Raw genomic sequence first — 23,175 nt, forward strand, 5'->3', positions numbered from 1 at the left:
AAAGCACAGAGAGTACCTTGTGTGCTGCCTGTTTAATGCTATACAGATGGCCTAAAACAAAAATAAACTTTATTCTGGGAACTTGGATTACATTTTATATGCTTGGCAGAAATTATGAATTTTCAACTGTAAGGGACTTCTTCCCTTTCCAGTTATAGCTCTGTTCTCTTAATATTTCTAATCAGTTTTCAACACCATGGAAACAGAAAGTATATCAGTCTTCTCCAACTGATTAACATTTAGATTTCAAAAACCACATGAAGTCATGGTCTGAAACAGGTCATCAAACAAGCCGTAAGATCCAGTTTGTATCCATATAATTTTCTTTTCTGCATCTTGAGACCTCATACATGCTGACAAACCCCACTCCCCATGTTCCCACAACCTGCCTGTTAGGTGTTGAGCCATGTGATTTGTGCTGCATGAGGTCAGGAGAGTGCTCCTACTCAGCCTTATGCTCCCTCTGCCTAAAACACCTGCTGCCTGACTCAAGTGAGAACGTGCCTTGCTGTATGGCTACCACGTGTATCTGTTCAACATAAGGGCCACCCCATCAATACGTTTCACTGGCTATGTAACATGCATAGACCCACACATAAACCCACGTTTATGTGTGGATCTCTGAGCATATGTTTGTGCGTGTGCAGGGTGACGCAGTATCTCTGAAAAACCTTTCCAGAAGGTGAGAGCTACTGAGTTACTAATGTCATGTTGCAACCCCTATCCAAAAACCGTCAGCCTACTTCATCACCAGCGTGATGCAATTATCAGTCATGTGTTGCAGATGAAGCACTAAGGGGAAATTTGTTCTGCCTTCTCAAGAAATAAGTACAGTAAACCAGATACTCCTGTTCAACCTCCACCAGTATTCTCCACCTATAAATGCATTTTGTTTACCTGTTTAATCCTGGCAGAGTTTCGGAGATTGAAAACCATCTCTAGTGATCAATGGGCAAGAAGTGTAGTACGTATTAGGCAGGATCTCCAGTCCTTCAAAGTGCAGCGTGGAGACACACAAGTCATACATCCATGCAGACATTTATGTCTAAGGGCAATGAAATGAAACCAGTGTACTCAACGTGAACAGACACATGCAAATGGTTTGTACACAGCATGCTAAAATTGCAGAGTGTGGATCAATAACTGGGATAAAAGAATAACCACTGATAACCAGTGATTTGGTTACAAATTATTTAAGGAAATTAAAATCAATAACCTGATCTGCCATTTGGAACGTGCCTAATTCAAAGTGTTCATTTTGCTTTTTATGGCCAAGTTAACTTTTATTATCCAGATATGTATATCTTAATAAAAACAGTTTTTGGTTTAAACCAATGTTATGGTCAAGGTAAACCTTCCTTTTAAAAGGACTATTCCTTAGTGCCTCTGAGCATTTAACAAGTTGGTTGTACTTCCTCAACCTGTCTGGAAGTTCAGGCTAACAGAAATTGATCGGCCATTGTTTCAGTGATACTTCTCAAACACTTGTATTCGCTGCCTGTGGGTGGAAATAAAAGTTTATTCAAAGTTCAAATCAATGTCTCCTACCAGCTTCAGGGGAAGTTACAGTGAAAAGAAAAGCCTCCTTGTGACTCTTGAGATTGACAGCATATAGGCAAAACTCTCAAGGAAAGGGCACAAACTCAGAAAGCTGGAAAATTTTAGAAGTTGGTGTAATTTTTATTAAACTAGAAAATGATAAAAGAGAAGTGGATGATGAAAAATACTCTAGTAAGGATAAGATTTAGCCAGGTTAAGAACAGCAATCAAAAAGGAATAAGTTTTTACTTAAAGCTTTCACTCCAAGATGCCAAGACTGATGACCACTAAGAATACAAAAAAGCAGTTTGGGTTAAAATTCTTTGTACAGATAAACACTGCAGGCTAGTAAGTTTTACAACAACATTAACTCAATGATCAGTTTTATTAGGTACACCTTGTCTTTAAAACCACCCTAATGCTTCAGGGCAAGAGTTCAATAAGGTGTTGGAAACATTCCTCTGCTGTTTTATGAGAATCTCAGATGTGACCGTGGACGCCATTGGCGTACAGTGAACTCACTGTCATGATCAATTAGTTTGAAATGATTTTTGCTTGAAGACATTGAGTTTGATCCTGCTTAACATAGAAATTGGAAGACAGGTACACTGTGGTTATTATGGGATGCATTTGCTCAGTAACAACACTCAGGTAGGCTGTGGGGTTGATTTGGTGTTGATATTGAAAGGTCCAAAGTGTCCTAATAAAATATTCCCATCATTATTACACCACAAACCTAAACTTTTATACAGAATTTTTTTCATGTTTTCATGTTGTGCATTCTTGTTTCTGACATTACCACCTGAATGTTACAGGTGAAATCCAGACTCATTAAACTAGGTAATGCAGGGGTCTCAAACTCCAGTCCTTGAGGGCCGCAGTCCTGCAACTTTTAGATGTGCCTCTGCTGCACCACACCTGAAAAGAATAATTAGGTCATTAGCAAGGCTGGGAGAACTGATCTACACAAGGAGGAGGTAATTAAGCCATTTCATTCCAGCGTTTTGTACCTGTGGCACATCTAAAAACTGCAGGACTGCGGCCCTCGAGGACTGGAGTTTGAGACCCCTGAGGTAATGTCTTCATAAACAGTTACTGTCTAATTGTGGTGACCCTGTGGAAGCTGTATTTTGTGTATTCAGAGATGACATTTTGCATATATCTTAGTCGTGAGGAGTAGTTATTTACTGCTGTTTTTCTTTATTCCAAAACCAATCTGTCCATTCTCCTCTGAAATACAAAATCAACAACTCATTATATGTTTTCTTTCCTTAGACTAGTATTTGTGAACCTGGAAAATAACCATCTGCCACTGAAAACCATTGTATGCTGAAAGTTTGTGAAATCAGATTTTTTTTTTATTTCTTTACTTTCACATCTTTTTTGACCATTGCAAACAGATGATATTCTTACTGTTCGAGTGTCCCTTAGGGCCTGATAATGTGCTCTCTCTAGCTGTTCATGTTTTTCATTTAAGGTTATTTTTTGTTTGTTTGTTTTTCTTGTTTTAGCTCGGCTACACCAAGTGAAAATATACCCATATACTGTTCTGTGAAGTAAAGTAAAGTAAAATAAATGTCAGTTTAAGTAGAAGAAGAGGTTTTATCCCCTTAAAGCACTTTCGTTATTTTGTAATGACTGGACATATTTATTTAATAGTGCACAAAGCATTATAGCTACAGAAATAATTTGATCTCTTCTCTTTATTTTGTAATTTTCTTTATTTGGACATTTTCCTAACCCTATTTCTGCATCCCTAACTCCCTACTTTAACATCCTCCATCTTTTCTCTCATCCTCCCTCTAAACAGCTGTCAGGCTTTAGTCAGTCGCCTCCTTTTGTTAGTCACTGCCTGGCCTATCCCTCATCCACTCATCACATACCCCCTGCACGCTCTCTCTCTTCCTCTCTCTCTAACTTTAGCCTTAATTTACTGTTTTTCAGACAGCATATGTACAGACCCAACAGAGAAGGACAATAACATTTACACTGTCTGGCATGCACATTCATAGAGTGACTTCACAGCACACATAGAAACAGAAACACCAAGGTGAAAGACATATCATGTTCAGTTTTCTGTGTAGATGTTTTCCATTTGTTCCTGTGTACCTGAAATGCTCCTGGCATTACTTAAGGCCTGACTTGAACCTGCCTGTGTGGAAAATTTCTTTAAATGGATAGGACTTTGGGACCAAGTTTCAGATTGACTTAATTAATTTAGACCTAATGAGTTAATCTGATCTTCAGTGTCGTAATTGGACAGCTAACAAGCCATGTTCTCCCCTTGTATCCGCTTATCGCCAGATTATCTGCGCTTTGATAAGATTTCCGGTGTGACAATCTAGTCTCTTTTCTTTTGTTGATCCCAACAACAACAGCGTATTCCACTGGTTCAGATAATGAATAGGTGTCAACAACAAAATACTAAACCATAACCCCACTTTGCTTACAGATTTTAAATTCAAAAAGCTGATAACTAGTGCAAATGACATAGAAAAAAATGCCTAGTGTGAAGGAAAATGTTCAACTTACTACTAAAATTTAGCCATTAGAGACCTTAGAGAGTATTTGACTCTTTGTGTCATAATATCTTACATTAAATCATTTTGTTAAAGATAGATTTAAAATCAAACTTATTTCAATTTGAACAAAGCTAAACTTATTTCTCTTTTAAAAGATCTGAAATGCTTATTTAAATTATGAGGTCCAGGCCTCTACTGTTGCCTTCCACCCAGCTCACATGGCGCCCAACTTCAGCTTCTGTTTTTGCTCGTGGGCTCATGTTGAGGGAGCCTGCAGGAGTGGGTAAGGCTATCTGCCCTCTGCATGCCATCAGGACCAGCAGTCTGACTCTGAAGGACAACTGGGAGAGAAACACTGTTGTCATAAGGGTACTCTAACCCCTCCACCGTGTTAAAGTGGGGATACTGTGGAGGGGAATTCAAGTGGCTGAAATTAACCCAAGTTCTGCTGCCCCTGGGCCAGTTGAATTCAGCTGTATAAATTGAGGTGAGCGCTGCGTAATTATGGAAGGGTTTACAGAATAGCCTCTGCTCTCCTGCGTTAAATTAACTTGCTGGAGTAACTAAATATCCCTTCTGGCCTGGGGATGCTTTGGGATTCCCCCAAATGAGTTACACACCACTACTGGGGAGAGGCATGTTTGGTTTCCCATCTGGATCTGATGGATGGATGGATGGATGGATGGATGGATGGATGGATGGATGGATGGATGGATGGATGGATGGATGGATGGATGGATGGATGGCTGCCAACATACACATAAAATATATAACTAAGAGATAAACTGATCATATGTAATTTTGGCATAACTGAAAATATTGCTTTTAATATTGGCTTTGGCAATTTGTTAGTAAAATCTTTTACAGATTCTTCTGATTATATTCAGTTAAACACTGTTTGTACTGTGCAATCCCCAGGGGCCTCATGCATAAGAGAGTGTGCAGTTTTCACACTAAAACTTGGCGTAGGCAAATTTTTGAAAAGTGCGGCGCACAAAAAAAAAAAAAAAAAAAAATCAGATGCATAAAGCCGTGGCCGCGCACCTTTCCTTTATAAATCCTAATTTGTTGAAAATAGAGCGCAGCTGCTGGTCCGCCCTGTCGCTGGACCGGTACCGGTACGGCTCTTTTGCTCAGAGCTCCAGGATGATCAGTCAGAGCAATCTAAACGCTCATAAACCATCATCAACATTTCCCAGCAGATCAATATGATCTCTGAACAATCGCTCCCTCTGAATCCTTCCATTGGCGATGTTCTCCATCAGAGCCTCCACAATTACGCAGCACAACTTTGCGCAGCTACTTATATACGTGTGATTGCATACACACCTTGATCGCCTTAAAAATAGTCAAACCTGTTGATTATTTTTAATTAGCAGGTTTGAGGTAATCTGCTGATCCAACCCTGTTTTCTTCTTTTAGCGAAAGCTGGTGCAACAAGTGAAGACGAATGTAAAAAAAGTAAACCAACTGTGCTTGTGGGTCTATACATATGGATGAATGTATATGTGTAGATGATGACTAGGCTCAAAGTAAGTAATATCACAATCAAACTGTTTTCCATTAAGAAGTTAGAGCATTTAATCAGCTTCAAACATTAGTCACTGCTTTTTTATGTCTCAGTCACTTGCTCAGCTAAGCCCCTTTCTGATCAAAAAAGCCTACTTCAACCAGATCTAAGAAATTATTAGGCAGTATAAAATTGTAACTGTGAGTCCTGATGAAGACATTGAGGACAGGGGAGGGCAACAATCTGTCATTCCAGTTCAGAAATACCTCACTTCAAATGTAGAACAGTGACATGGTTTTTTTTCTTGTAAACTTTTCAATTGTAACATTGTATTTTGCATGTTGATCATGTTAAAACTCAATAATTTTGAGAGTCAATCCTTAGACTTCAGCCGGGGTCAGACTCTTAAGTAGCTTTCCCAGAATTTCTGCTAAACCTATGTCACAGCTGAAGATTAAACTTTGTTATTGTTCCCAAAAATGTTGAACAACTCCTTTAAATAATGAGAGGATGTTTTAATCCTCAGGATTATTGGTCGACAATCAAAGATACATTTGGGTAAGTATTTATCTCAGAATGATTTTCTGTGAATTTTACTATTAAAAATCAAAATCCCCCGTTTTCCTCAATCCCCTTTCTAGTAACTTATTATTAAACGATAAACAGCCTCAAAAATGGTTAAATGCTCTACTTTTTGTTGCCATTCTTTGAAGAGCCTTTAAAATCCATGGCATTTATAAAAGCGAGTTACAGTGAAGTGTTGGGTAATGGAACATGGAGCATATGGCGCCCTCTTTTCTCGCTAGATTTCCTCTAAATCTCTCCTGAGTCTCATTTTGTCCAACTGTTTTTCTTTTTTTTTCTTTTTCTGCAAATGAAAAACAAAAAAAACAGACAGACCTCTTTACTACGAGAGCTCTAACCCCAAAGTAGTCGCTCAAATACCCAACAACTTTGAGGTAAACAGCTGAACCATCTGGCCTGCGCACACACTTATAGAAGCTGCTGGGCATGACTGAAGCTGTGAGCACGTTGGAACGTGATAAGTGCTGCTCCGGCCAAATTGAGGATTTAATGAGAAAAATAAATAACAGGATGGCCTGGTGGGACAATGTGTCTGTGAGAGTGCATAGCAGATCTCAAATGGCTGTGATATGCTGAGCAGTGTGTGGCAAGGCATGCACAATATATTTTATAAATCTTTTTTATTATCATTTCTTACAGATCACTGTGTTGGTTTTGGTTTCTGACAATTGGTGATGTTGATCCTTTTCTGAAACTGGGCCATAAAGCAATTCCAAGAAAACAGCTCTGGTTTCCCAAATCTCTCTAAAGAACTTTAGAAACAAACCTGAAACCTTGAAATGACTCATTGCAGGTGCAATAGACACTTTCCGTTGTTTTACACAAGGGGGATGAAGCTACATCAAGTTAACAAAGACATGATACATGGTGCCGAGTTCACAAGAACAAAATAAGATTTGGTTTTAGTCAGAATTTTGGAAAAATTCAAAACTGTCCCCTCTTTAAAAAGACATCAGTAATGTTAAGGTCACACAAAATCATGCTGTTTTAAAGCCTCTGTAATAAGTACAGATTTCAGGTCTCAGTTTGACCAGCCCCCTACAGTTTTTATGACTGGCTGGTTTTAATGTCAAAGAAGCAACAATTATTGTTAAATTAGAAAGTGTGTTCCAACGGGGAGCCACATGGCTCTCTACATACATTACTTTACATTAACTGCTGAATTAAGGTCACTACTGCCACAAAAACCTTAAGAAATAGATGTGTTTAAAACATTTGTTTGTGTAAAATGTCTCCATTCAGATATTTTTTCTTATGCATTTGTAGGGTTAGGGACTACAGCAACTCAATACCTGGAACCCCCGCTAAAACACTTAGCCGCTATCAGAGAAGCTAATTTCTACAGTCTTCCTTTCCTTGTCTTTGCTCTACAGCTAGTCAGTGGCAAGGAAAATGAATAATGCACTTAGATTGGATGCTTTGCAAATGCCAGCCAGTAGCGTGTCAAAAAGCCTTCTCACTAGATATTTAAGCTTTCTAAACTGCTTTTTCTAATATATATTAGATGTATTTTCTTGAAAAATTTTCACAAAATATTTGAAGTTGTGCTCCACAGAAACAAATTGCAAATAGGTGATTCTGCAAATATTGAATCACGATTAGAAAAGCATGTACCTCAGTTGTAAAGCAAATTTTCCCTCTTATTTCATCAATCCCAGTAGATATTTTGCACCCAGGTTGGTGTCAGGTTTTCTGTAAATTAATCTCTGGTTGCGAAAGATTTCATAGAACCTCCCACAAAATTTATTTTCGCCAGTGAGAGACTTAATAAAAAGTCAGGCAGTTTATTGGATTTGAAATTTTCACAAACAAAAAAAAATAATTTTTTTTTGCAAAAAGTAATAAATTTAGCCTTCTATGACATCTCTGACCTATTTATGTGAAAGCAACAGTGCAGCAGGTCAGTTTTACCCCTTTTGTCCCAATAAGCAAAATAAAGAATAGTTTTCAGTGAATGGTATCTCTCCACAAAACTGCAATAACGTAACTTTGAGAATGTTAAGTAATTTGTTCTAGCTGCAATTAGCATGAACATTAATAAATATTAGCAGATTTTTCCCATAACTCTGTACACAATACAGTTTGCCCTCAGTTGAATTGGGTATCACAAGACTTTCTGAATTAGAAGTAGACATAAACAAAGGTTTGCTCACATTTAGCAACTGCAAATGTCTTTATGAATGTCTCTAAATATTTCAGATCTTGAACTGGAGAATGTCAAATGGAGTCCTGACTTTTACCAAAAAAAAGATGTTTCATCGTAACTGGGCAACTCGAGAAATGAGAAAATAATTGTTTCAAACTTAGGTCATCACGCTGAAAGCAGACACCTTCTGACACCCATTATAAATCACGCGCTGACAGCAGCACACAAGACATCGTTCACAATGATGAGAAGTGTTGTGTTAATATTGTGAAATCTTGTGCCACCAGATCTTGTTACATTCTTATTTTACACAGTTACTCAAACACTGATCATCAGGCTGTCAGCCACATAGCTCAGTGAAGGTGAGGACATGTTTGCATGACACAGGAAATGGAAAACAGGAAAAACATTTCATAAAATTAGCACCACATGTGAGCACGAGCACATGGTTGAGTTTCATCCTGTGTCTAATTATCACACGTGTGTTTGTACATGGAAGAAAAAAGACGACATCAATCTGTGGAGCCACTCCCTGTATAAGCAGTGCACCGGTTTAAATCATCCTACTGGCTGCTGGACCTCAAATAACCTCTCTCATTTTGTCAAGACATGTGCTAAACCTCAGCTCATCTTCTTAGCTCGTGTAATTACACTCCAGCATTGGCTTAATGCTGCAAGAGGTTCATGTTTAGCTTTATTCCAGCGTTGTTCTCATGTCCTAAACTTCTATTTTTTTATGTGGGTATTTTACCTCAAGTAACCTGTTTGAGTCTAAAATTGAAATTCCAAGTAGGATTTTAGGTTTATCTTTATCTACAGATCAATCTTTATCTACCCACAATCTGAACAGTTTCTACAATATATCTGGAGAAAAAGTTGCAGAATAAACACCAGATGTCATATATATATATATATATATATATATATATATATATATATATATATATATATATATATATATATATATATAACTAATACAAACAGGTTTAAGCCTTCATGCTTTTGCATTTTGTTTCTTTTTGGTGATGTCAACATTATTCTATTAATCTGCACAAATAAGCTGATGCAAGTTCTTTCTTCAAAATGAGATTTCATTTCAAACATTCTTTGCTCTGGTTTCATAACCTAATCTATTGACTTTTTCATTGCTCCGCCATGACATGCCCTCCTCTGGCCTGACCCCGGCATCCACCAGATGCCAGATACACACCAACTGTTTTCATAATGACAATGAAAACTTGGGTATTATGATGACCATTGTATAACACAATTATGGCTATTACTGTGACAAATCTAAGTATAAGCTGATGCTTTCAAATAGGGAATTTCATAATATGGATTGAGTCGTTCTGGTTAATATTGATGATGTCCCATTAAAACAGTGGACTGCAATCTAAGTCCAGTGACCCTGAAGTCAAGTGTATTAGAGGCATCATTTTGTAGGAAAAAATATGTTTTTAATGACCTGCATGACACAGTTGAGTGTTATCTAATTCAAAGTTATGTTATCTAATATTTCAATCTGTCCAATGTAATCACTGCACTGATCCACTGCAGTCAGGGAAGGTCTTAAACTGTGTTAATGCTCATTTTGCTGTACGCAATGTTTGCTCATTAAAAAGTCACTTGTTTCTCAACAATCACTATTGTGTGCTTTTTGTCAATCATCTGTAACCATAAGCTGTATTGTTGAGAGGATGTTGCAAAATGCTGTGGCGTGTGTTGCTTTCCGCTGTGTGTTCTAGAATCATCAGTGTGTAATCAGAAATCATCAACAATTCGCTTTTATGAAGCCGTTTGAGCCAAAAACCAGAGTATTTGTGCCTGAACACATTACAGAGACACTGTACCAGTGCTGCTCACACCCTCAGTGTAACTGACATCCTAAAAAAAGCTTGTTTCTTCTCCTCAGATGGTGAGGACCTGGGGCTTTGGGCCAGAAGAAAAACAAACCACATCGTGTCTTGTGAGCTCTTCGAATTATGGCATAAGTTTTCACAGCTTTATTTTTTTGTGCTATCCAAACTTGTTGACCCTTTTAAGGTGAGCAGATAACTCTTATATGCATGATTGACCCATAAGTGGGTCAAAAATGACCTGTATTAGAATCAGTATGTTTGTCATTTCAATCGTAATGTATATTGTGTTATATTTGTGTCCATATAAGAATGATTTCAAAGTTCAAATTATTTTATCTTTAACATTTTGAACATTTTCAAAACACCTAATTAGCACCTAATTAAAAGGATTAAAGAATAAAATAAAGTGATCTTTTCCTGCAGTGGCATAGTTTCATGCTGACAAGTTTAGAAAAATCCAACTCTTCATTTGAATACATTTATTCAGTGAAGGAAAAACATCTCATATTAAGAAATAATTAAAATCACTGATGCCACATTTCTTGAAAAATAAAACTGAAACATTTTATTAGTCAGCACTTCACTTTTTTGAGCTAATCAGAGTAGAATATCTAATTATTAACCCAAAGAGGGCAATTCATTCAGGTATCGGCCACTAGACTCGATGAGGCCCCAAGTTTTTAAGACCAGAAAAAACATGAATATAAAAGCTGTTTAAATGAATTGGTGTTGTTTAGAGAAAGCCAAACTTTCAGTCAATGTTCTACAGTAAACTATGGTTGCCAATTAAGGAAATACATGTGAAAAGTAATCTCACTGCATTCATCAGCCCAGTTTAACCCAAAGATTCTCTGGATTTATATGAAATTAAAGACTACTCAATCAGTTGGAAACTATATTGTCCTGTTTTCTTATAAGGTATCTGTTATTTAGTGAACAAAAGTATTACTATAGCAATACATTTTTTCACTAAGATTCTATAAAAGTGTAAACATGTCACAAAGAGAACAAATAAGTAAAATAGACTACATTTAGACAGAAAAAACTGATGACTGAAATATTTGTGTTTAGAATTGTCCCAATTTCAATCTCCTCCTTTCAAAGACTTCCAACATTTAACCCAGCTGCATATTACTTATTCTTTTTAAAAATTTTTGCATCATATTTCATTCTAGGTTATTATGTAAAGCATAATTAAGCAGCCCGTAAAGTGCTTTATAAATACATGTTTTATTGTCACCATTATGATTATAATCATTATATAAGCCCTCTGGGGCTTGTTCAGATCTACACACCCGTGTGGGGTATGCATGCCGAACAATGTGTCCAAATCAACCCACTCCTTATGGGCACTTAACTTGATTCTTCACCATTTTCGTCATTGAGAGCATACATTGAGCTAAGGTTTTAATCCTGGTTTTATCTAAAACTCGGAATGATCATTTAAAACCCCACATTTAGGGGTTTTTATGATAAAAATGACTATGTGTGTAGGAGTGATGTAATGCATTAGAGACGATTTGATCCGATGTTCTCTGGGTCTTTGCTCAGGATGATCATATTTGGAAGAGTACTCCAGTAAAAGAGGAACACACTCAGTATGCACAAACAGCAGTGGACACATAATACAGAACATAACCTACTTAATCCACAACAATGGGAAAAGTAAAAGATATTAAAAATTCAGTTCTTTGTCAAGAAAGGGTCATATGTCTGTGTGGTTTTTTTTTTCTGTGGTAGGTGACTTCTTTACAGCTGAAAAACGTTTACAAGTCATGAATCAAAATTGTCACCAAACATTGGTTTTCAACACCCCAACGGCTTATGAGATCCCATGATCTTATGTTTTATATTTATTATCTTATAGGGTTCAGTTCTTTTCCTGCAATGCTGCATTAGGTTCATGCCAACAATATCCTCTGTCCTGGTGTCCTAATACTACAATTTTAAAAAGTTCACACTTGAACATCTGCCATCTCTTTCTGTCTTCACAGACATGCAGTGTCGTATTAATAGTAGAAGTAATCTACAGTATGTCTTATGAGGTCATTTTAAGGTTTTGTGGAGACTTCTAGCATCTTGTAGTCCGCTAGATTGGATGAACTTTCTTAGATGACCAGACCAAGGCATGTTGGAGTTGTTTGAAAGTTTCTCAACTTGTTGAGTCTCGTTCAAGATAACATCACTGGAAATGTCTGAGCTGTAGACGGAGCAAACCTCCTGTTAGCTCAATGTGACACATCAGTGTGTGATTCTAGCCAAAGTGGGAATAAGTGTCAAGATGTCCTCATTTATTCCTCACTGGAATTTGCATTTTCTGTTCAATTTTTCTTTGTTTTAAAATGTTCATAGTTTTTACTGTTTGTTTATTATATTACTTATTTCCTTTTTAGTTTTTTGTTAAATTGTTGTCAAATACAAATGCTTTTTAAATAACATGCAGTATTGGCTACATATGATTTCACATTAACACCACATATGCACATTTATTGAAGCCTTACTGTACTCAACCTCTCCGTTTTATAGGCCCATCTGAAAAGGGGTTATACAAGACATCCAAAAATAAAACTTGAATTAGAGAAAAGATTAAAGGAAATGATTGATGGACAGACAAATACATGACGACGTGGCTATGGGTGGAAGCAAAAAAGGAGATAAAAGAGGGGATTACACATATCAGCAGCACTAAGTCAGTGGGACGTCACAGAAGAGGGAGGGAGGGATGATGGATGATGGAGAAATAATCTGGGAACATCTGGACATGCTGTCTCCGAGGTGGTGTCTTATACTGGAAAATGTCTGTTCATGTGCTCTTCCCTTTTCTCATAGGCTGACAGAACAAAAATGTGACCAGAAATAGTTTATTGTTAATCTCCTGCTTAAAACACAACATTGTGTCCCGTTTCCTTCGCTGCTTCTTTATTCATCGCCTCTCAGTTAAAACGCTGCGTGGCAATCTCTTTTCCAACACTCTATTCATGATGATTTCCTGTAACATCTTTCACAGTCCTTCTGGAAACGGAGCCATTCACATCCAGGTGCAGCTCTCAGCAGTAACAGCAAAGCGAATAATGATAACAGACAGCAAGAGTCCTGAGGTGGGAGGACATGGGAGTTGGTGTGTACTTTGTAGAAAACACAAAATGTTTCTGACCACGTTATATTTGGATTCACTGACTCTTCCACCTGGAATGATATTGCTAGTTTTTGACCCTCCTACTCGATCACTCGCACTGTAAAACATGCACAAAACAAAATGTATTACTGGCAACTAACAGGTAAAAATGTTACCCATTGTGTTCTTTTCATGAAATTATCACAAGAATCATTGTGACACTTAGCATACTATAATAGCCAGAGGTATGCACAAACAAGGAAAATCAAATTGTAGAGTCATGTATTTAGATGCCAGACTCACTTTCTAATTATAATCATGAATTTTGGCTGCTTTTGTATTTCATAACTGTAATGTTTACAATTGAGCACCCACAGTAATTAGATATCTGTGCCGACAAATAAAGTTTTAAGATGTAACTGTTTTAAACAAAAGCTATGGTTATCTTTGGCCTATAATGTTTTGCTTTTTTTTAACCAGGACATTGCATGTCATAATTTTGACTCCAACCTCTTCTGTCTTGTTATGTTGACATACATGATTCATGTCGTCATGTTGTTCTTTTGGACTATGCTGTTGTTTGTGCAATGTAAACGTTTCATATAAATGTATCATTCTAGAGAACTACTAAACAAAGAAAAAAAAAACTCCTGGATAAAACAGACACAAGGCATCAAGGAGGGTTTGTATTATTTCAAACAAGATGGACAATCTGGTACCAATTGTGATCCTTGCTGGTCTTTTTGTGCCATGGCTTGATTAGTTGATGACATGCAGGTGGGAGAGCTGCACAACCTGTAAGTGATCAGCTCCACTTGAAGATCGGAAGAAATAAAAAAAGCAGCCATGGAAAACACAAAGCACACCCAAGGACTGACAGAAGTACACAGGTGAAATGAGGGCATGTTAAGAAATTATTTTATCTTGAGATTTGTTGTTGTCTCATTATGATCAAGCAGGTTTTAAAAATATATTTGTGAACAAACTAATTTTGACCAATGCATTTGTAAAATTTGATCCGAAATCTCGCAAAAACAAAAATGCCTTCCATCAGATGTTGGGACTTTTATGTTGGCAAGTGTTTCAAAATAAAATAGTCTCATAAAGGAACAAGACTATTTTTGATCAACATCAATGGCAGAAATCATTAAGTGTCATATCAGAGAAATTGAATGTTTTAACTGGATGTGAATCAAAACATTTTAGCAGCTTATTGTGATCTGAAAAATAAAGCCTATTTTCCACAGATACATCAATTAATTGGCCAGAAATTTATTGATCGGCTCTTAGTGGATCTGCATGTCTAATGCAGATCAGAAAAAATGGATTTTTGGTCTATTAACTAAGTTTCTTCTTTTTTTAACTTGATAAAAAACAGATAATAACTAAGTACATATGAGTTAATGTAGAAATGTGTTGTAATCTTGTAAGTCCTTCATTATCTAGTGTATTCGTAACCAGTACCTCTATGAAGGAAGATGCAGTTCATTATCTTCTCTTTCACATAATAATGTGCTTCAAATAAAAATGCACAGGTCAACATTAAAGAGAATCATAATGCAATATCATCTATGAAAGCATTAATTGTTATTATTTTTTATATTGTACTGGACAATTTACATTGAGGTGATTGCACACCTCAATGCAATCAGAATATTTGTGATTCTGAGCTGATCACATTAAAATAATAATAGTAGGAGGAGTATATTATTGAATATAGTAATATGGCAATAAAGCAGCATTTGTTGCATAAAAGAAATAAAGATTTTCTGTTGATAAATGTGCAGCGAGTGTTTTACCTCAAGATTAGAAATAAGTACTAAAGTTAAAATAATATATCTCTATTTATTCAATGTAGTCATTTTGAAATTGCAGCCATGGACCAGCAGACCCAGTAGTGTAAACCTTTTCAACTAAACAAGTTTTTGTTATACGAATGTATTATCTTGTCCTTCACTGCTAAGAAACAGGTGCATAACAAGGCCATTTTCAATCACTGGAGTCAAATGTGTGATGTTGTAGGAATAACAAGTACAAATGTCTGCAATTAAAAAGATCAGCAGACACATACACCCCCCCCCCCCCCCGCCCCCCGCCACACATATATATATATATATATATATATATATATATATATTCAAAGCATCCTAGTTCAATAATTATTTCATATATATATATTTATATATATATATGAAATAATTAGGATGCTTTGAAGGAACGTGATTGAATTTAATGAACATAAAAAACTGAACTCTGTAGGAGATTAGTGTTTGTAATCAGCTTCTGTATCCACAAGTGATTCTTTATGGCACACAATGCAGTAATGCTCAAGTGCACCAATTGATTTGTTATTATGAAGCCCACATCACAAGTTTTGGTTTGTTTCATTCTGGAACGGCTTCATGTTTCCATTAGCTATGAGATTATAGCTGCATTATATAGTACGCTTTGTTTAGAAAGTTGCTTTTAATCAACAAATAAACAAAATAGGGTCTATGGGAATGTGCATGTTTTTATTACTCATTTGTGATTTACCAGAATATATCAAAGCATAAAGAACTTACCAGAAGTGTTAATTTTTCCTTCCCAGAAAAAACGTAATGATGGCTTCTCATGAAAAACCTGGCCTTGTTTTCTTTGAGTCTTTCATATTAGTCAGAAGAGTCACAAAACTATAGAAAAAAGTCATTCACTTTCAAGGTTTTAACTGCTGTATCACATTTTGCCTCTATTAGGATGGTTCTGAGAACTGATGAAGTCAAAGTAAAATGAAACAAGTGAATAAATTCTATATATGTTGTATGTTAGTAAATGTGTTAGTATGTTAGTAAAGACAATTGGACATTTTCCTTTTTGGAAGAAAATGTCCAAAAAATCTAAAACAAAAAGTTCTTTCAAAGTTTTCTGGCCTGGCAAACTTCTGGTTTCAACTGTAATTAGTATCTAAAGGTATATTGTCAACAATCACAAAATTGGTACGAGTTCTGTGTGTGCTCATAACCCTCCGTGACCTATTACACATAATGGTTACCATGCTGTGCTCTTCATAGGCTGCTGAAAATTTGCAAAGAAGACAATGCCTGTTGTGGCAATTTTATTTATGCCACAGCGGGGTCTTAATGTTACTTAGGCATGCTTCAACGTTTCATGAAAAAGAAAAAACAGACCAAATCAAACAGAAGTTCTGCCTGATAAGTGCCAAAAGCTCATTAATGATCCTAAACCCGGTTTAAAACTAGCTGTCCCATTATGGTGCTGAAGTATGAAACCCCACAAAAGGTTTTTGCAAGATGACTCCAAGGTAGGAGGATTTCCAACACGAGAAAGTAACTAAAACTGACCATGTTTGAACTTTGGCTTGTCTTTTTTTATTTGTATGACTTTTAATGTCGAAAACAAACGTGTTTATTGCGAACCCAGAATCCGATTTGTGGGTGTCTCAGCACTGACTGCCATGGCTGACTCAAAAGAGAGGGATTTTCAGATTGACCGAGACGATTAGCAAATGTTGCATAATCATTAAGCCTGAACAAACGTTCTCTCTCCCTCTGCCACAAATTCAATTCTCTCTCTTCTCCTTCATTAATCCCCAAATTCCTTCTATTTTCCTCTTTTCTTTGGGTTTTGTTTGGACCTGTCTCAGGGCTAACAAATGGTCAGTTAACAAGTTTGTTCAGAGACGGCCTTGAAAGCCCGCTCTTCCCACGATGGTACATACACCCACCAAGCCAGGCACACACTGCTCTAATTGTTTCCCTTTGGACAAAAACAGAATTCTTTTTAGATCCATCACCAGGCAGAAACAAACAGGTTTTTGACACTCTCACAGGGAGCTCTGTGCAACAAGGAAACCTAACGGAAATTGTCTAATTGATAGCCACATGAAATGATTCCAATCACAAGGAGGAGCAGAGAAGAATCTTTGATCTTTTCTGAGCTAAAACTGGGAGCTGGATCACACTAGTTGTCGACTAAATACAGACATAAAAGCTAGGACAAGAACAGTAAAATAATAGCCCTAAGGTATTTGACAAATAATCAGAAAACCTGTTAACTCTGCACGTGTAGTAAGAAACTTGCAACCAGCATTACTACAGTTCAAAAAATCAGACAGCCTGGGTAAAAGCTTTGCGTGCTTAATTCTAAAAACAACAGCTTGCAAAACATCATAAACTTGAGGCACTGTGCCTTGTCATCTCTGAGTATTTTATGCAGTCATATTCAGTGAAATAACACATGAGTCTGATAAGGCTTGTTTTTTAGACTACCTGGTGAAAACAACATGTAAGTTGGAAATACATTTTGTTTAGCCTACATTTCTGTATTGTAAATGTATTGTTATTGGTCTGATGTAATATTCAAATCCACTTCCTATCACATGAAATCCCCCCAGAATACTTGAAAGTGTATGTGTAGCAATAGAAAAAACAGTGCAAAAAATCAGGGGGTATGAATATGTTTTGGAAGGCACTGTACCTCTGATCTATGAATCATTCACAGGTCCTGAAACTCAAGGAATGCACCACTGTGCATTTCTTCATGTTTTCATTAACAAATAATTAATAAACACTTGCTGTACTTGTTTGCTCATATTCAGTAATGACATATCTGTCAGATACTGTTTATCTGCTGGACATTGTTTAGTTTTGTTATGACTCCTCTTATCAATGTCCAGTTATTCAATTTACTCATATTGATGTACACAATAAGGTATGATGCTCAGACAAAATGACTTGACCAAGCTCCAAAGGAAAAAACTGAAAGTATCATCATCTCTTTTGTGACTCATGGGCAGATAGTGAACAGGTAACATGAGGAACATACAGGAATCAAAGTTCCCCAGCACCCAGATGGATTTTGTTCTGCTGGATTCCAAAGAGCATGTGTCTGACATCATATGTGGGATCATGTGTAAGATATAGACAGGAGGAGGTTATAGGAGGAGATCTTGGAGTAACAGATGATTCATGTTAGCCAGCACCAATGCTTTTACTGTATGAAGACGACACCAATGCATTGGAAACAGATAAAACTCCTTACAGATCTATTTAGATGGGCTTATTTCTGGAGAACATAGCTGCAATCCTTCCTTAAATTAAACATGACAGTCAGGGTTTGTTGTTGCATGGAGCATCACAAAGGAGTTGAGACTCGCATAGTGTGGCAAACAGAAAGTAGCTACCCAGTTAAAATAAATTTAATACAATAGAAAGCTTCCAGAGCTTATTCATTTTACAATAAAATAAATCAAGTACAAAATAAAGGCTGATCAGCTTGTCTGCTATGTTGCCTCACAACTAGAAGGTCATCACTTTCAGTCATGGCCTTTTCTGTGTGTAGATGATTTTTCTATGTGTGGGTTTTCTCCAGGTACTTCATATTCCTCCCACAGTGAAAAAACTTCCATGTAAGATTAACCAGGGGCTCTAAATTACCTTCAGGTGTGAGCATGGATGTTTCTCTGGTCTTCTTCCACCTTGGTTCTTTTAAGAACCTAAGATGCAGTCCAGGGCATCATTGGCTGCAGTTCCCTCCCATGGGCCATGTGTAAGAAGTTAACAAACACCAACTTTTCATCAATTGTACTTGTGAAATATCACTTGATTTTAAACTATTTTGTCAGTTGTTTTGATTTGTTGTTGCTGCAGTGGCAGTTCGCGTATGATAAGTCACAAATTTCCTAATTTCTTATGGGCTTTGAAACCGGAGCTGATACATTTTTGACTATCTCTGGGTAGGCGCCTTAAGAAATGTTTTCAGGAAGTCCTCTACCAATATACTAGTCAAGAGACAATGAAAAGTCAAACTTGTTTATTTGTTGTAACATTCTTGTTAGTGGCAATAATTGGCCACCCAAAACAAGCAAAACAAGCAACCAAAGAACTTACCAAATGCTGTTAATTCAAAATAGCTTTTTCTGCTATTGACTCATGTCTGGTGTGATTTATTAAATTGGATAGTTGAAATTTAAAGAAACAACACTCCATTTTATCCTTTTAACAAATGTAGTGGATGGGTGAATAATGCACAATCACAACAGTCTAACATCCAATAGATATGTGTCAGTTATTAGTGAGTATCTTTTGTTGTGTAGTCAATGAATTTAATACAATGTGTGGAAGTGGGAGAAAGAGCAGTACTCCTGATCGCTAAATTAATCTCAATAGGAGCACCCAGAGACAAGCATAACACAACAAATACATGTTGCATGTGCAGTAGATAAATGACACTTTGTTCCCTGAGTGCTTGAGCTCACCTGCACTCTGGCACCCTGGTGGTGAAGCATATTATTTGTATCAATAGCCCCTGCAGATAATCAACAGCATTTCAGAGCTTAAAAAGAAGAAGCCTCATTGTGTTCTTGTGTGGCAGATGGAAAAATTACGATTCTGAGCTGATGTTGCTTCACCTTTCCTCTAAATTTCCCTGTTTGCTCTTCTAAATCTGCTTGTCTCCTGAAAACAAATCAAACTTACCGTAACCCTGTTTAAACAAACAAGAAGAGGCAAGCTGCAATTACCCATAGCAGAGTGCAATCACTAATCTGGCATTAAAGACTATATCTCTAACGCAGGGGGTTTCAGATTGCACTGCCAGGAATATTGCTGAGCACATCCCAACATCAAGCAGCAGAGGACAATGCAGCACCTTAGTGGTTGAGTCATGTCGGGGAACACGTAGTGTATGGTGAGGTAAACACGAGTAGTGTTTCTGGTGATGCAAATAGTGTAGTATCAGTGGTCCACCTTACCGGCACTCATGATGTCACCTTGTTTAATATGATAAGACAAAGTTCCACAGGGAGGTTCTTGTGTTTTTGTCCATGAATACCAAAGTTCACTGACTCTTTGTGAACTTTGAGAATTTATAATCTGTGTGTGCATTAATTTACAGCCCTATGTACACTAACAGATACCTTCCACACCATGATGCACAATGCAAAATGCACATCCATGCACAAACAGGGACAATGGTGGTTTGATGCTGGCACAATACGTCCTGTGAGAGCCTAGAGAGCGTCACTGTGCCTGTCTCTGTGGGAGTTTAATTTATTCTACAGTTCCGCAGAAAGGAAGGTTTCAGAGCTGAGTTTCATGTTTCTTATTGTTCGGCCAAAATAACCCAGCTTTCACAGTATCTTCTTCAGAAACACAGTTGGACTTTGCACAAACCCTTATGTAATAAAAGTTTTATCAGTGCATGATAACAGTTACAAGAAGTTGCCAGGTTATTATTTTACAACTCTTTCTCTTCACAATGTTCTTATCTGCTCTAGTGAAAAGTGCACACTCGCACACCTTTGCAATTGAATACAGTTTGGCATGATCAAATGCACGTACGCTAGTTCTAGTGACTAATCACGGGCATGATGAAAATATCACGTAACATTGGCATTGTGCGAGCAATTTGTCATGTTCAAGGCTTGCTTTCTTTTAACATCAATATAGCACTTTTGACCTCTTTTAGAAGAGTGGTTGTGTAACAACAGTCAGTACTATGAGAAAATACCACCAGTTTTATATTGGATTTTACTCGAGAAAAGAAACAGAAGCATCACAAAATGTTGTTTGTGAGCGATCGTGGGTTAAAATGGGAGATGGAGACACAGATTAGACTCAACTGCAGTAAAATGAATGCTGGTCTGTCCAGTTGTACTGAAAGACAAAATGAGACCACGATAACTCATTTCCACATTTAATGTGCCATTTACAGAGCTGTGCACCATCTTGGACTAAGCACATTCTGAATTACTTTCAACAATCAGTCTTCAGTATGCTGAAAAAGTTAGTATGTCCTTGTCTGGCCTTCTAGATTTTCACCCATTTGTTTTCTTGAGCTGCAACCATAGTTTGCAGAAAGCATATCATGGGTCTCATTATACAAAAACCTCAGTCATTAGATGGCAATATAAATGTTCAACAGCACTCCATTTATTCCATAGGACCCACAAAAGTATGCGACATTACAAAACTATTTATTTCTCCAAAATGACTGAATGGACAATAGAGAAACTTCAGGAACAGTGGAGATTGCTGCAGGAATTTCCAACTACCATTCGTGTTGTGACAGTAATCTCCTGCATAACTCATTTGTTTATGATTAGGGTTGTGGTTACTAAGCAGAAACCTTTTCTTCAAAAGAAATCAACTAGACCTCACAAAAATGTCCCCAAACCTTGTGGGAGGATGTGCCTGAAACTAACCTGGCAGTTTTAGGCCGTAGCTCCAAAAGGTGTGTTTGGCAAAAAAAAAAAAAGAAAGAAAGAAAAAAACAGCAGCAATACCAACAAATGACCACACCTACAGTGAAACATGTTGGTGTCAGAATCTTGTTCTGGGATTAATTTTCTTCAGACGGTGCTGGAGTTTTTGTGGAACAGAATGCAGAAACGGACTTGTATTTGCAAATACAAGTCAGCTTTGAATCCAAAACTTTCAGGAGTTGGTTAGAAAGGAGAAGACGAGGAGGCATTTCGGGAGGAGGTTTTCATCACATTTAATCTAAGCATATATCTAAATTCATGACTAACTTCATAAAAAAATAGGGCTAAAGTTTTGGAATGACCAAGCCAGAGATCAGAACTAACTTTGAGAGAGAATCTGTGGACATGATGGGGACTCCAACCAAAGACGATTACATGCTGAGTTTGAATCAAATGGTGCTTTAATAAAGTGTTAATATGAACAATATATGAGCAGTTACCTTGCTGGATTGCTGCAGATTGTTTTCAAATCACTATGTTCTTTAGTTTAACTGCACAGGATATAAAAAAGGAACAAAATTACAGAAAAAAATCTGGCATTTTACTAGGGGTGTTTATACTGTTGGGAGCCAAGCGGTACAAACAAAAGCAGCTCTAACACTTTCTTGAGTTACTATAGATCCCTTCTGAGTATAGGAGAATGTTTAAGGATACCTCAGCTGGAGTGTGTCACTGGGGAGAGAGTTGTCTGTTTTTATTTCCTGGACTTATCTTTAGGGGTGTAATTATGATAGAGTGGTGCTTTTTACGTACACCTTACTGTATCCATGTTTGAAATTCTTATTTTGATGTAAGAAAGGAAGAACTTCTAAATTTGTTGATCTTTTACGGTGTTAACTAATGAGGATGTTCAGTGGCGTGGTCGCCAACACTAATTACATCCATACATCACTAATGTCGTATGTGAATACAGTTTGGGTTCTCAGGTAAATTAAGGAACACCAACTGTGACAGACAACATGACAGTGCATCATTGTAAGTGGGTAACTACTGCTAAGAAAACTAAAGGTGGAATCTGGACTACATTTATGTGTCTCTAACTAAATGTCTAAAACACATTGATTGCATTTTAAACCTCAGTGTCTCTTTACAATGTAAGAGGATATTAAAAATATGATTTGAAGTGTATTAAACTTGTTTTAGCACGTCACCCGCCCTCCAGGCCACCTTCATTTGGATCATCTTGGAAATAGGCCACCATAAAAACTTCTATGTAGAGACCTGGTCAAAATGGGACTGGAATGTTTTACACTGATTCTTTAAGCCTTCTATCTCTTTCTATAAAATAAAATGGGATTTTAAGTCTTCCCAAAATAATTGAACTCTCATTGTGTTCTTGTCAACCTATTAGAATGAATCATTCCATTTTATGATCAGAGTGTATAAATAAATTTCTACCTATCTATTTATCTATCCTGGGGAGGATCTGTCCAACCTTCCCAGGATGGGCGGATATTTCACCAAGATTTCACTTATTCGGTTATGGCTGATTGATATTCTCAGGCTTACTACCCATTAATGAAGGCCGTAATTACAGTCTGCCCCCCCCCCCGCTTGCGTCCCATGTTTCTGTTCCTAAACCCATCTTTCTCCTTCTGAAGAACTCTTCCTCCCCTTTCATCTGCTGGATTCTCAG

This window comes from Xiphophorus maculatus, chromosome 3, assembly GCF_002775205.1.
Source record: "Xiphophorus maculatus strain JP 163 A chromosome 3, X_maculatus-5.0-male, whole genome shotgun sequence".
Classification (NCBI taxonomy): Eukaryota; Metazoa; Chordata; class Actinopteri; order Cyprinodontiformes; family Poeciliidae; genus Xiphophorus; species Xiphophorus maculatus.